This window comes from Phaseolus vulgaris, chromosome 4 (genome assembly GCF_000499845.2).
Source record: "Phaseolus vulgaris cultivar G19833 chromosome 4, P. vulgaris v2.0, whole genome shotgun sequence".
NCBI classification, from domain to species: Eukaryota; Viridiplantae; Streptophyta; class Magnoliopsida; order Fabales; family Fabaceae; genus Phaseolus; species Phaseolus vulgaris.
In genome coordinates, this window is record NC_023756.2 from 15,777,270 (window position 1) to 15,792,329 (window position 15,060).

Consider the following 15,060-nt stretch of genomic DNA (forward strand, 5'->3'; position numbering starts at 1 on the left):
CGCCCACCTTCTCAGGCGCTTTCAACCTAGCAGAGATATTAGGAATGGCGATTAGATCCGCTAATCCCATGACAAATTTGTGCTTAGGCGGGCGATTGTATTCCCGGCGTGCTGGTTGCTGGCGGGCTTGGCTTCTTCCCTTGTTTCTCCTGTCGTAAGGATGGTGAGTCCTCTGGTCCTTTCTGGCCGTCGCCGCTGTTTCCAGCACCCTCTGCGGCTGGATCCTGGTCTGGGCGCGTGGCCTGGCGGGAGCCACGCTGCCTCTCTTCTCGGCGACTTCACTCTCGTCGGCGATGTGAGCCACCGCAAGTCGCCTGACTTCAGCAAACATCGCTGGATGAGCCCTGATCAAGGCCTCGCAGAATGGCCCTGGCTGCACGCCCTTCTTGAAGGCATAGACCAGCATTTCTTCATCCTTAGCCGGCGATCTGACCATCTGCGCTCCAAAGCGATTTAGGTAGTCTCTGAGGGACTCCCCATGGTACTGCCTTATGTCAAACAGATCATAAGACACCCTGGGCGGTGCCTTATTCACGATGTACTGCTCGACAAAGATCTTCGAGAACTGTTGAAAACTAGTTATGTGGCCGTTAGGCAGGCTCACAAACCACTCCATCGCCGTTCCCTGGAGCGTACTCACGAACATCTTGCAGTAGACGGCGTCTGACCCTCCCGACAGCATCATCTGCGTGTGGAACGTGGTCAGATGAGCCTCTGGATCCTCCACGCCGGTAAAGACAGCCTTAACCGGAACCACGCTCGTGGGAATAGGCGTGTCGGTAATCGCCTGAACGAAAGGCATTGGGAAAACACGAGCTGGAGTCGACGGCGCCACCTCTTCAGCAGAAGAACGTCCTTGCTGCTCCTGAAGAGCTCGACACAGCTCCTCAGTCACCTTGCTGAGCTCCTCGTTTCTGGCGCGAGAGGCGACCAGGTCCTCATGTATCCTCGCCTGCTCTACGCGTGAGGCTTCCACAGTTGTCTGCAACGAGTGCATCATCTCTGCCATCTGCGCCATGGTCATGGCGGCGTCGCCTTCAGCAGCGACAGGCGCCACGGGGCTTGAACGATTGCTTCTCATTTTTCTCATGAACTTCAGCGAATCACAGGAATGCAGCGAACAACACTTCAACCACGATCGAATCAGCGATCAATCGGAGAAAACAGCGCGAAACTGCGCAAGAAAACTCATGAACACCGTAAACCTTCGAAGAAAACCACAACTTCACCAGAAACCAACGTTTCCCCGCGGACAACCAAACGAGCGAAAGAACTCGAACTTCCACCGAACAGATTACGCGTAAGCAGCAGAAAACCTCACTCCACCGATCGAAAAGCCAAACGAACGGTTCAAAACGCAAATTCACCGAACAAAACTCAAACAAACCGCGATCGATGGTTGCACCAGCACACAACCACGCAGAAAACTTCGAAAACTTCCAAGAACTCACGCTGTGGATGGGAGCAAGTTTTACACGGCCCCACGGTGGGCGCCTGATGATCCTGCCTGTTGACCGGAACGCTGGAAACTGCCTCGTCAAAGGATCGACGTGCGCACCGCTTCTCACCTCCGTTCCTCTTCGGGATCTACCTCAAGAACTTGCAAAGAAACAGTACGGCGCCGCTGCGGCCGATCGCACTCCAACGCTCAAGTCAGTGACGGTATCACCAAATACTAAGAGAACAAGAACCGTGCAAATCCTCTCTCACAGTCAGCTCTATCACTCGCAAGCGTAAAGTGTATAAACTGAACGTGCGTACCTCAGAAAGTTTGTTAAGAACTCTTATATACCTGGTAGCTTTCTCTCTCCTGGCAGTTACAGACTTGGACACGTGGCTCGCATCCAACTGTACACGTGCCATCATCTGGAGGCTCCCTGACTTGGCGCTGCTTCTACTCTCATTTTGGCTAAGTTACTTATGCATGGTACTGCCCAGTGCATAGCTAACTTGGGAGTGCGATCTCTACTGGAACTGGCGAGTTAGGGGTCTTCATACACCTTCCCTGTGGTCTCGCCGGCCGCCTTCATAATCTGCTTCTCCTCCATCTTCGGCGATGTGCTTGCTCTGGCGATCTCCAATGACTAGGTCGCCTGAATCTACATCAGGCGACTTCATCTTTAACCTGGCGATCGCCGATTCTGGTAAGCTGGAACTCGGAACACGCCAATACAACGACTGGCGACTACACGAGCCCCCCGACTTCCTTCCCTTCTGCCAACCTGGCGCCTTGTCAATCACGCCTATGCTGTAGCAGGATGCCACGTCATCACTCCCGACCACCAGGGCGGTACAACTGACATAAAAAAGAAAGTTGAAAGCAATTGTTATTGGACTCTTTCACCCCTCACCTTTTCAAGGAAACCTTGTATGTACATTCAGTATATTTGTTATGAGCAGTAAGTACTAGTGTATTACAATGTTTACAACCTGTGTGAATTTTATCATTGAATTAATTGAGAATTCTTAGTAACGTTTCACCACCACCCTACTCAATCAAATACACAAAATATAGCAAATTAGAATAGTCACTCAATCAGGAGAGCATAGTCACCATCACCAAAGCATCAAGAGGGACCAGTTATGGGCCTCATAGTGAAAACTGAATTCTTAAAAATAATCTTAGCACATTGTTTTCCTCTAGTGGTAGGTTAAAGAGACATAATTCCAAAACAATGATTTTAAATTTTTGAGAAATGAGAATTAAATAGAAAACTAAAAAAATTAAAATATAAACTCACTTTTATATAATCTTTAAGTCATGATTAAGGACTTAATAAAATCCCTTGACTTGACTTCTTTAACAATTTCCATAGATCCAATGCTTAATATAGAAAAGTAGTTTCTGCAGCAAACCAAATCCTTGTCTTGGTAGGTTTCTCTCTCAACTATTGGGCCTTATTCATGGAACATTCAACTGCTTCTGTAGTATGCTTAATAACCTTAGATTTTATTTTATTTCTGACTTTCTAAACACCTTCCAATTAATATAAATAAATTGTTCTACAACATGTGAAAACTCAAAAGAGATGGATATGATGGGAAAAATCAAAATAGAAAAAGCTAACAGTAGTTTCTTTATTAGTTAACTTTCCTAACACCTTCTCCATGATGATTCTTTTACCCAATCCACACTATCGAAGGTGCATCATACAACACCAGTTACCAGCAGAGAATATCAGCAGAGAATACCAGCAGAGAATTATACCTTGGAATTTTAGGCTGCTCTAATTTTGCATTTGAAAGAGATATTGCATTTTTTTAGAACTCAAAATGAGTTTTAGAATTCTCTCACCTGCCTCTGTGATAACTTGCTTCAATTGCTCGAAAATCAGAACTCGAGTCAGGAAACTCTTTCTCCCCTGCCGCCTCTGTGATAACTTGCTTCAATTGCTCTTTAGCTACCTAGTAAAAAGATGAAACACATAATGAAATACACAAATAGAATCACATGAAAAATCCTAAACATCAAACAAAGCCGATGGTCGAAATTGATAAGAGAACGCACGAGCATTTAATTACCTACAAATCGATTTTGTGTAGAGGCAGAGAGAGTAGGGTTTTGTGAGGCAGAGAGCACTAGGGTTTTGTGAGGTAGAGAGCGTTAGGGTTCGTATGGAGGCAGAGAGCGCTAGGGTTCGTGTGAGGCAGAGAGCGCTAGGTTCGTGTGGAAGCAGCGAGCACTAGAATTCGTGTGAGGCAGACATCGATATGGTTTGTGTGAGGTAGAGAGCGCTTGGTTCGTGTAGAAGCAGCAAGCGCTAAGGTTCGTGTGAGGCAGCGAGCGCTAGGGTTCGTGTGAGTGAGGCAGAGAGAAGGACGAGAGTGAAAGCGTTAGAGTTAGGGTTCACTCTGGTTTTCAAAATGAAATTCAAATAAGAATTATTTTCTTAAGTTTTCAAAAAAAAAAAAAAAATTTCAAGTGAAAAACGGAAGGATTTTTAAATAAAGTTAAAAATGTGAATATAGGAATAAAGGAATAAAGCAAGTTTTCAACTGAAGGAAAATTATGACAGTTAAAAATGACATAATTTGAAAGATAATTATGACGGTTAATGAAATGACGTATTATACTGAAATTTGTGGCGGTTATCAATAACCGCCATATTAAAACCGCCACTTTTTACACATTTTTTTGTAGTGGAAGGAAGAGGTCATTCACCTTCACATTTGAAGTTCTTCTTTCTAGTCTTCTCAAAATTAAAAGAAGACATAAAATAAAGATGAGGCCCAACCCCAAAGCCCAAGCCCAAGTCCATCCCATGAGGGGCAAGGCCAAACATTAAATAAAAGAGCATCATTTGATTTACTCTTGTAGGAGGTGTGGATATTAAATAAAGGAGTGTGAATATGTAAAATAAAGTCACATTGTCCATGTGACTTAGGAGAGTAGGTGTAGGTGTAGTTTTTAGGAGGTGTCATAGTAGAAAAAGGTCACACCTCCCATGTGACTTGTTTTTTGTGGGAATTTCAAATGAGTTTTATTTGAATTTTCCCACCTATTTTCCAGCACCCTCACACTATAAATAGAGGTGTGGGCTCTTGTAAAATTCAGATTGGAAATTGGATATAGAGAAACTCTACTCAAATTGAGAGAGAATTGTGAGAACTTTGTCTTCTCCTCTACCTTGTCTTATCTTGAGTGCCTTGGTTCTCTCAAGTGGCGGCATTTGCTCACTTATCTTGGAGCCTTCACACTTCAAGTGGCGTGACCATTAACCAAGCTCTCCATCCTTATATGTTCTTCTCTCCTTCATCTTTTCATTTCATCTCCATGTTCATATGAAGCTAAAACATGTCTTAGGTTCCTTTTCTAGCATTTTCATTCGGTATTTGAGCTTGTTTCTTAATATGCTTCGGTTAATCTTCTCCTTGGCTGTTTCCATTTGATTCTTCTTCATTTCTTATTGTTTTGTTCGGTTCAATTCAGTTTTGAAGCATTCTATTTGGTTCATTTACATTTGTACACCTTTTAATCGGTTCAATTGGCAAGAAATGGGTCTTCCATGTGAGTTTGGTGTTTGGTGCAAGGTTTAGTGAGTTCTTGAAACATAGAACATTGATCCAATTCTATTAAAAGTGCCTATTCATTCTCCAACTCAAGTTGATTCCATAAAATGTCAAAGAATCATCTCTACTTTGCTAGTGGAATCATATCACTTTTGGAAAGGCTTTGACCTTCCACAGCATACTAAAAACAACTTTATCTGGGTCGGACCCTTGGTTGGTTAAGACGTCATATGCTGATCTCACATAAAAGAACCCCTTAAGGTCCCCTCTCCAAGTGATGAAGTCCTTGGAATCCTTGTTCAGAACTACCCTAGATAAGGTTGTTAATAATTCTGCTTCCAATACCGACTCCCAGTTGAATCTCTCCCTCCTCCATTCGAGGTGCCAATGCCATACGTCTTCTTCCCAAAAGCCAGCCTCAGCCACCGTCATCCCTTGATTCAGGGATAAGGAAAATAATCTAGGATATAAATCCTTAAAGTTATTATTACTCATCCACGGGTCCTCCCAGAAGTGTACTCAGTCCCCAGCTCTGACATTCCATACTACTGCTTGTTGGAACCAACCTACATCGTCTCCCTCCCTACATATGTTCTCTAAGTCTCTCCACCACCAGGATTGGCAACAAGACCGAACCTGGTTAACGCCAGATAACACCGTATATTTAGACTCCAAAATATCTTTCCATTTCCCCTTCGCATCACTCATTAACCTCCACTTCCATTTCGCCATAAGGGCATAATTGAACTTCCTGATGTCTTTAATTCCTAACCCGCCTTCCTCAAGAGGTTTACAAATAGTTCCCCAGCTTACCCAAGGTATCGATCTGTTATCTTTGCCCCAACCCCACAAAAAACTCCTTTGTATACTCGTGATTCTGTTGCAGACCGATACCGGGGCTTTAAAGAAAGATAAGTAAAAGAGAGGAATGGAAGCAAAGACTGATTTGATTAAGCAAATTCTACCCACCATAGATAAACATCTCCCTTTCCAAGTACTTAGTCTAGCACTGATCTTGTTGACGACAGGCTCCCAGAACAAAACCTTCCTTAGTTTACCTCCTACTTCCAACACCAAGTACTTGAAAGGTATCCGCATAGTATTGCAATTTAAAGTCTTGGCATAGGTTTCTAAAGTGAATCTATCCACATTTATCCCTGCCAATTTTGACTTGTGAAAATTAATCTTCAATCCGGACACAAGTTCAAAGCATCTAAGGATCGTCTTTACAGTAAACACATTTGAGAAAGAGTCCTCCAGCATGAATAAAGTGTCGTCTGCGAACTGTAGCATACTGCAAACTATTTCCTTCCTTCCCACCTTCTCACCTGTAAGCATGTTTTGCTTAGTCGCCTGTCTCACTAATCCGGCCAAACCCTCAACAACCACCAGGAAAAGAAAAAGGGCCATAGGGTCACCCTGTCTCAGCCCCCTTGATGGTTTGAATTCCTCTGTTGGGCTTCCATTAACCAACACATAAATGGTGGACGATTCCAGGCAGCCTTTAACCCATCTTATCCATATGTTGTGAAAGCCTAACCTTTGTAACATATCAAGTAAAAAATCCCACCTTACCGAATCGTAAGCTTTCTCGTAGTCCACCTTAAAACAAAGTGCACTCCTCCGATTCCTCCTAACCTCCTCCACCACCTCATTTGCTATAAGCACACTATCCAACATTCCTCTATTCCTCAAAAAAGCATATTGGTCTTCGTCAATGACCAACGAGAGAACCTCCTTCATTCGACCTGCTAGTACCTTAGTAACAATCTTATAGAAGACTCCTACAAGGGAGATGGACCTGAATTGGTCGAGAGAGAGGGGGTCATTAACTTTAGGTACCAAAGCTAAAAGAGGCATTACACCCCTTTGGTATCACCCAATCTCATGGAAAACCTACACAGCCTCCATAATGTCATTTTTAAGGATGTCCCAGCAATTCCTGATAAACGTAAAATTGAATCCTTCTGGCCCTGGGCTCTTTGACCCTTCACATTACCACACGGCTTCTTTCACCTCTTCCTCTGTGAAACTTGTTACCATCCTTGTACTGATTTCAGAGGGAAGAGATTTAAACTCCACGGAGCCCAAATTTACTCCAAGATCTTGTGTAGCCGTGAACCTTGTCTCAAACAAAGACTTGGCTTCCCTGCGTACTACTTCCGGTTCCTCACACCATTGCCCCCCAACCTCCACACCTTTGACTTCGTTTTTAAGTCTTCTCCATCTAATAGCCATGTGGTAGTATTTAAAGTTCATATCCCCAAACTTACACCAATTTGCTCTTGCTTTTTGCCTTGAAAGGGAATCCAGCATATTATCCACCTCCCGCAAATTACTAAGTAATTCCATTCTTCTTAGCCGACCACTCTCCTCAAGAACATCACTGTCATCCTTAATATCAAGGTCCTCAATTTCCTTGAGGATTCGCTTCTGGTTTGTCTGCATACACTCGAACACATTCTTGTTCCAGTCTTTGAAATCTGCCTTCAAAGATTTTAGCTTATCATTAAGACGAGAAATCCCATTACCCTGACCAAAGTAAGAACCCCATTTCTCCTTCACAAACAGATTGAAACCTGGCTCCATAAACCACGCATCTATGGTACGAAAGGGTTTAGGCCCCCAATCTTTGGCCCAGGACTTTGCCACAATCGCACAATGGTCAGACACAATTCTTTGTTGTACATATTGTTTGTAGAAGGGCCAAAACTGAATCCATTCTTCGGACACCAAAAATTTGTCGAGCCTACTTTTAGTTGTACCATTTGCTTTAAACCAAGTAAATTTCTTGCCCACACTCGGAATGTCTACTAGGCAGTTTGTATCAATAAAATTATTGAAACCCCTCATTTTCTTCCCTTGGCTAGACCCACCTCCAATGCCTTTCCTTTCATCTTCCCTTTTTACAGCATTAAAATCACAGCAAAAACACCCTACCACGTTTTGATAAGACCTTCTAAGGGACGTTAGTGCTTCCCATAAAGTTACTTTAGCACTATAATTGCAAGTTGCATACACATTAACCACTAAGCATAAGCGTCTGGACTTAATATGCTGTCCTACAACAACTATATAGCCTAGTCCTACAACATGCGATTCGTAGCAAAATTTGTCTTTATGCCACATAGATAAAAGGCTCCCTTCACCGTCTTCACCTTCATAATGCACCCAACCAATATTACTAATCCCCCACAGCGAGAAACATCTACTCTCGGAAACAGAAACAGTTTTTGTCTCCTGCAAGCACACAAAATCTACATCCTCTTTGGCAATAACGTGTTTCAGGTAGTTTGCTTTGATTCCCCCCCCCCCCCCCCTCAGACCCCTGATATTAAGATTAAGAATGATCATAAAACACCATGGCTGGTACCCTCCTCAACACACTGTTTAACGTCCTTATCCCTTACCTCCATACACTTCAATTCCACTACCACATTCACCTACTCCCTCGAACACCTCATGCCTAGCTCTTTTCCCACATCCCAGATACGAGCAGATTCAACGACATACTCCTCAAGTCTTAACCTGTTGTTACAATGTTCTATATCACTAACAGATTCAGCAAAGGAATAGTGGCTTAACCTGGATGAAGAGTTAATCCCATAGTGAAGAGGTATGAATCCACCCTTGTTCCTCCACCTTAGGCACGGCGGTTTCGTGCCCTGCTCCCAGAGATCACGTAGCCTACGCACATTCTCTGGCGTTTTGGATCCTTCTACCCCACTTGGTGTAGCTTTAACCGAGGCCAGTCCTCTCTTCTCCGGTGAAGAGCTGCCCACACTACTTGGTTCGCCGGAACCCCCAAAATGGTAAAGCAAAGGTAGGATCGAAGGTCCTCTTTCATCCTCTCCGCTTCGGGAAGAACCATGTGGTTGGGCCAAACCTCTTTGATGCTTCGCAGTAATTTTTCCATCAAAGTTAACGAAAGCCTCCACTACCGATTCCGAGCCATCACCAACCGGTGACGTTGGTGCCTCCGATTTACCTTGTTCAGACCTTGCACACACCTCATCCATTCCACCCAGAGCCCCCTGTTTCGTAAGGCCCAGCAGCCCACTATTATGGAATTGGGCTTTCGAAAACTGACCCACATCTAAAACGGGTTGGGTTGTAGAGGGATTGAATTTTTGGACACAAAGAGCCAGGTCAGACAAAGATTTATGTAAAAAAGAACATATTGTGTTGACCTTCTCTTGCTTAGAAAAAGCTGCCCCAGCCGTAGAGGTCCCCTGTTCACGACTTACGTAAGAGAGATATTCTTTATTCTACTTCCCCTTTACAACTTGAGAATGTTCCCTTATTTGTTTTGCCTTTGTCTCTAGTGAAAGGTCTCTTCCCTCCTTTGCCTCCTTTATCCGAGAAGATGGTTTCCCCGATGAAGGAGTCCATTGAAGAGATGCTATCCGAAGAGGCATACAGCTGTTCAGGACAAATACATGACCCTCCTCTTTGGATGGGTTCCTCCTCATTAATACTGATGTTGTAAATATGACCATTAATACGGATCCCTTTTGAAACTTCGAATTTTGCACGAATTCAACACCCGTATTTTGATGCGTGCAAACTCAAGGTTCTCCCATTGCTCAGTAACATCGTCGATGGATACCAGCTCTGCCACATCGCCTACGACCTTAGACAAACAATCCCTATTCCACAAAGAGAATGGAATACCGTATCACCTTGCCCATACTAACCTATGATCCACTACCAGTGATTCCAACCAAGGCTCAATAACCTCGAACAGACTTGTGAACCATTCGTTATTCAGCTTAATAATCTCTTCCATCCGTTCTCCTTCTTTAGGGGTCAAGAGAACGAGATTATCACCCAAGTATCTCACCTTAATCCTAGACATACCTCCTTTAATAAACTCCTCACATAAGGACACAAAGTTCATAATTGGAGCCATCCGACCTGCTGCACTGTTTGACATCCAAGGTAAAACAGTTGAGGAGGTTTCAAAACTTGGACCTGTCCAGGAATCCTGAGAAGGTTTCCTAACAGCATCAGCGTAAGAACGCCTCTCATAGCAGTCCCTACGAAGATTTTTTCCTTTTAACTCTCTCCATTCCTCCTTGCCCTTCAATTGTTTCGGTACATATTTATGGTGATTCTTACCATTGTCTCCCTCAAGTGCCACCCCACCTTGTTGAGAAGGCCCAGATCTCGTGTATTTTGGCAAGTTAACGTAGAGCTTCATGTTACCAATACATATCTGATCCAACTCCTTTTCCAGTTTGTACTCATTTGGCACCTTGAAAAACCTAACGAAGCCAAACCTTCTTCCCCACCTATTCCGCCGTCTCGAGATGAACACCTCTTTCACCCTAGTCCATCTTTGAAAAATCTTCAGCATATCATATTCACCATGGGTACTTGGGAAATTTGAAAAGAAAAAAGTAGAACAGGAGTTTGGTGAGGAAACAGGTTTCCTCCTCTGCTCCTCCTTCCATCCGTCGTGTCGTGGTCGCCCTGCGTCCTCCTATCCGCCGTGTCGTGCAGTAGTTGTCTACTCTCCATTCCTTAACAATTCTTAAGCTGAGGTCATTGCATACTCTTAGTTCCTCTCACCAGTGGCTACAAACTATCACTAAAATCATTCAAAACTTAACTGAGCTAAGGCTAGTTGATTGTCATCTTTCGGATAATGATATTCAATCTTTGTTCCATTCTCACTCTTCCAACAACTCCATTTCTCTTAACATCCTAGATCTCTCTTCTAATATTTTGACATCATCAACACTTCAACTCTGGTTTAACTTTAGCCTTCATCTTTAAGAGCTTTACATTTCTGACAATAATATAGTTTTGTCACCTAATCTATATCCAAGTTTTCCGTCTCTTAAGATCCTCGACCTCTTTTATAATAATCTAACATCATTAATGTTTCTAGGGAATTTTAATATCAGCTCCAAACTGCAAGAGCTTTATCTTGTAAACTGCAGAATTATAGATAGAAGTTTCCTCGTTTCATCTAGTTCTACAATGAAAATGAATCCTTTGTCTTCTAATTTCTACCTTGTTCTCTCTGATAACTTGTTAAAGTCATGCTCTATATTTCACTGGCTTTCTAACTTCTCCACCGATCTGCATGGCATTGACCTTAGTGGTAACTTGTTAGAAGGTCCCATTCCAGATGAATTTGGGAAAGTGATAAACTCTCTTCAGTATCTTTCTCTCTCCAATAACAAACTCCATGGCAAGGTTCCCTCTTTGTTTGGGAGCATGTGCAGATTAGAGATATTAGACCTCTCAAATAACGAGTTAAATGGCGAATTTCCGAGCTTCATTAAAAATTCTTCATGGTGCAACAGACACATATTTCACAGGTTGAACTTATCTTATAATCAAATTACCGGCAAGATACCCAAGAACATCAGCCTGCTATCCGAGCTGGGGATTTTATCGTTGGAGTGGAATTCTTTAGAGGGTGATGTCACTGAATCTCATCTTTCCAGTTTTTCCAAATTAATTTCATTATTCTTGTCACACAACTCATTGTCTCTAAAATTTACCTCTAGTTGGGTTCCTCCTTTCCAATTAATGCACATATTTATTGCATCTTGCAACGTAGGTCCGAACTTTCCTAGTTGGCTCCAGACTCAAAATTCTGTTGTCCAATTAGATATATCTGATAATGGGCTGAATGATTTTGTTCCAGAATGGTTTTGGAAGAAGCTGCAAATTCTGCATACTTTGAATATGTCTCACAATAGTCTCATTGTTCAATTCCTAATATGCAATTGAAGCTTCGTTTCAGACCATCAATAATTTTGAATTCAAATAAATGTTAGGGAAAAGTTCCATTATTTTTGCTACAGGCTTCCGAGCTGTTACTCTCTGGAAATAAATTTTCAGATTTCTTATGTGGAAACGTCACAGCTGCAAACTTGGCCACTTTAGATTTATCATATAATCAAATAAAGGGGCAACTTCCAGATTGTTGGAAATATGTAAATCGATTATTGTTTCTTGATTTAAGCAGCAATCAATTGTCAGGAGAAATTCCTATCTCCATGGGCACCCTTCTTAAATTGGAAGCTTAGTTTTGGCAAACAATAGTTTAATAGCTGAATTGCCTTCCTCTTTGAAGAACTGCAATACTTTAATTATGTTGGATGTGAGTGAGAATATGTTGTCAGGTCCAATACCATCATGGGTTGGAGAAAGCATGCAGCAATTGATAATATTGATCATGCGAGGGAATCACATCTCTGGAAATCTTCCCCTTCATCTATGTTATTTGAAGCATATTCAATTGTTGGATCTTTCAAGGAATAAGTTATCAGAAGGAATTCCAACTTGCTTAAACAATCTTACTGCATTGTCTGAAAAGAGAATTAACAGAACTGAAACCGAAAGTCGTGTTCATTGGTACAACAGTACTTACTCTGAAATTTATAATTTTGTGCGTGTTAGTTATTATAAGCTTCATATAACATTGATGTGGAAAGGTGTGGAACGCAGCTTCACTCAGCCCGAATTGATTCTTCAGAGCATTGATCTCTCATGTAACAATTTAATAGGTGAAATGCCAAAAGAGATTACATATCTGCTCGGGTTAGTTTCTTTGAATTTATCAAGAAACAATTTGAGTGGAAAAATTCCTTTTGAGATTGGAAATTTAAGTTCACTTGAATCCCTTGACCTGTCAAGAAATCATTTCTATGGGAGAATTCCTTCTTCTCTTTCTCAATTGGATTTTCTCCAAAAATTAGACTTGTCACAGAACTCCCTTTCCGGAAGAATCCCATTGGGAAGACACTTGGATACATTTGATGCCACTTGTTTTTGAAGGAAATATTGATCTTTGTGGGAAACTGCTAGAAAAAGGTTGTCCTGGAGATGAGACAGTGATAAAGAGTAAAGGAGCAGAAGAGCATGATGAAGATGATGATTCAGTTTTCTATAGAGCATTATACATGAGTTTGGGGCTAGGATTCTTCACAGGCTTTTGGGGCTTATTAGGAACATTTCTACTTTGGCAACCATGGAGAATTGCTTACTTGAGGTTCTTGAATAGACTCGTAGACCATCTACTTGTAATGTCTGAAGTGAACATAGCAAAGTTCCAAAGGTGGCTCAAAGACTAGCAGGTACGTGATTCTATAATAACTCCTTTCTTTTAATTTTGTAGTACTTATTTCTGTGTTTCAGTTAAGGAAATAAGTTATTAGTTTTTATATGGAAATGGAGAATGTCTTTCTAAAAGCAAATGTACATATTGGCTTGGCTTTCATCAATCTGATTAAATATTGATTATATCCTATTCTCCTTCGTGACTTCACTAATGGTAGTTCCATTTCCAAGAAATTATTGTTTTTGTTAGTATAAAGAAACTATTGACAGTGTGCTCTGTTGTGAGAAGTTTTCGTGTTTCCAAATGCATTATGCTTAGACCATTTTAAAAACGCTTGGATGTTATACATTGTTTTGTAATCTAATGGGTTTAAAGAATTTAGTTCTCATTTATTTTATCATTAAAATTTGTTCTCAATATTGTTTCCATCATTACTAACGTCTGTCACATGAATTTTAGCACAAAATTTGCAGTGTATAGCGTTTTGCTTCCAAGACTCCGTTCAGAGATGAAAGCATTAAGGATTGGTGGGAGTGTAAGATTTGAAGAATTGAAGTGTGTGATGTAAAATATGAGAAGTAGTGTTTTAAAGTAATGAGTTGCAAAATCACTGTTTGAAGAAGCTTAATGATGATTTGATAGTGTGTAATCTATTTGTAATTTTAATTTTAAACCAAGAACAAGAATGTGAGATATCCCAATAATGTTGATTATACGCTACTTCTGCACCCATTGAGAATCATCTTAATCACTCTTTCATATATTGGAATTGCATGTACAAGCTCTTCCAAAATCACAAACCATACCATCTACCGTGACAGTATATAAATACTGTTGATGTTGATTTACATTCGAAACTAGAATTTTAACATAAAAAGTTTCCTTAATTGTCATTCTTCAATAATATTATGGTGATCAAATTTCAAATTGTATCAATGATAACACTTGAAGTTATTTATCCTTTGTCTCAGTGCAAGCAGTTTTTTTTTAGCAGAGAGATGTTTTTCATAACTAGTTCAAAATGATTTGTTTCTTATTTTTATAATCATAATAAAAATTTATACAATAAATTTAAATTTTAAAAAATAATGTATTTTTTCTTTTTAAATTGTCAAAAATTCAATAAATATTTTTTAATTAAACACTTTATCAATACGTGTTCTATGAATGTCGTACAAGTATCGATATTCGATATATGTATTCGACACGGACACGTCATTTAAGAGGAGTGTCTAAGTATCATAAGTTTTGTAATAAGGATTTCTACTGCCGTCACAAAAACAACACATCCATTAAATTGAAGGAGTGATTTAAGTAACTATATCTAGAAGGGTGGCTATGTCTCGTAAATACCAACTCTCAAAATGGTGAGTATTGAAAATGTCATCTTTTAAAAATCACACTAACATCAACAATATACTTTCGTTATTTCATATTCTCAAGAAACTAAATATTTCTCTCCAACATAACTTACTTCTATATATTTTACTCTATCAAAATTTAAAATAATTTCTTTATTCTTCGATCTTATAATTTATAACTACGGATAAATATATACTTTCTTCCCAAAAATTTGTTTTCTAGTAAAAAAAATAATTAAAAAAATAGTTAAAAATTTAGTCACTTGTAGAACTTAAAATAATTAATTAATCTTTATATTTTAAACTTTTTCAAACAATTATTTTAATATAAAAAATAGATATTAAGTGTCAGCTTTTGACTCACACTAATAAATTAACATTATAGGAAAAACAGGATCTTTCGTAAAGTATGAGAATGAGTAAAATCTGACACCTAAATGCTAGATTTACGTCGACTAACCATCCGACGAAAAATCTGCGGAAGCAAAGTAACATTTTCGTCAGCCAGCGCATGTAACGCACATTGCATGGGCCAAGCAAGTAAAAAACGGACGAAAATGTTGTCAACCACGTCGACGTAAAAGCGACGCAATATCGTCGACTTCT

General features: G+C 40.5%; 1 pseudogene; it reads left to right on the top strand.

Annotated features, from left to right (window-relative positions):
- LOC137838354 (receptor-like protein EIX2) overlaps window positions 1-13,106 on the top strand; it is a 35,909-nt pseudogene extending 22,803 nt beyond the window's left edge.
- The last annotated feature ends 1,954 nt before the right edge of the window (window positions 13,107-15,060 follow it).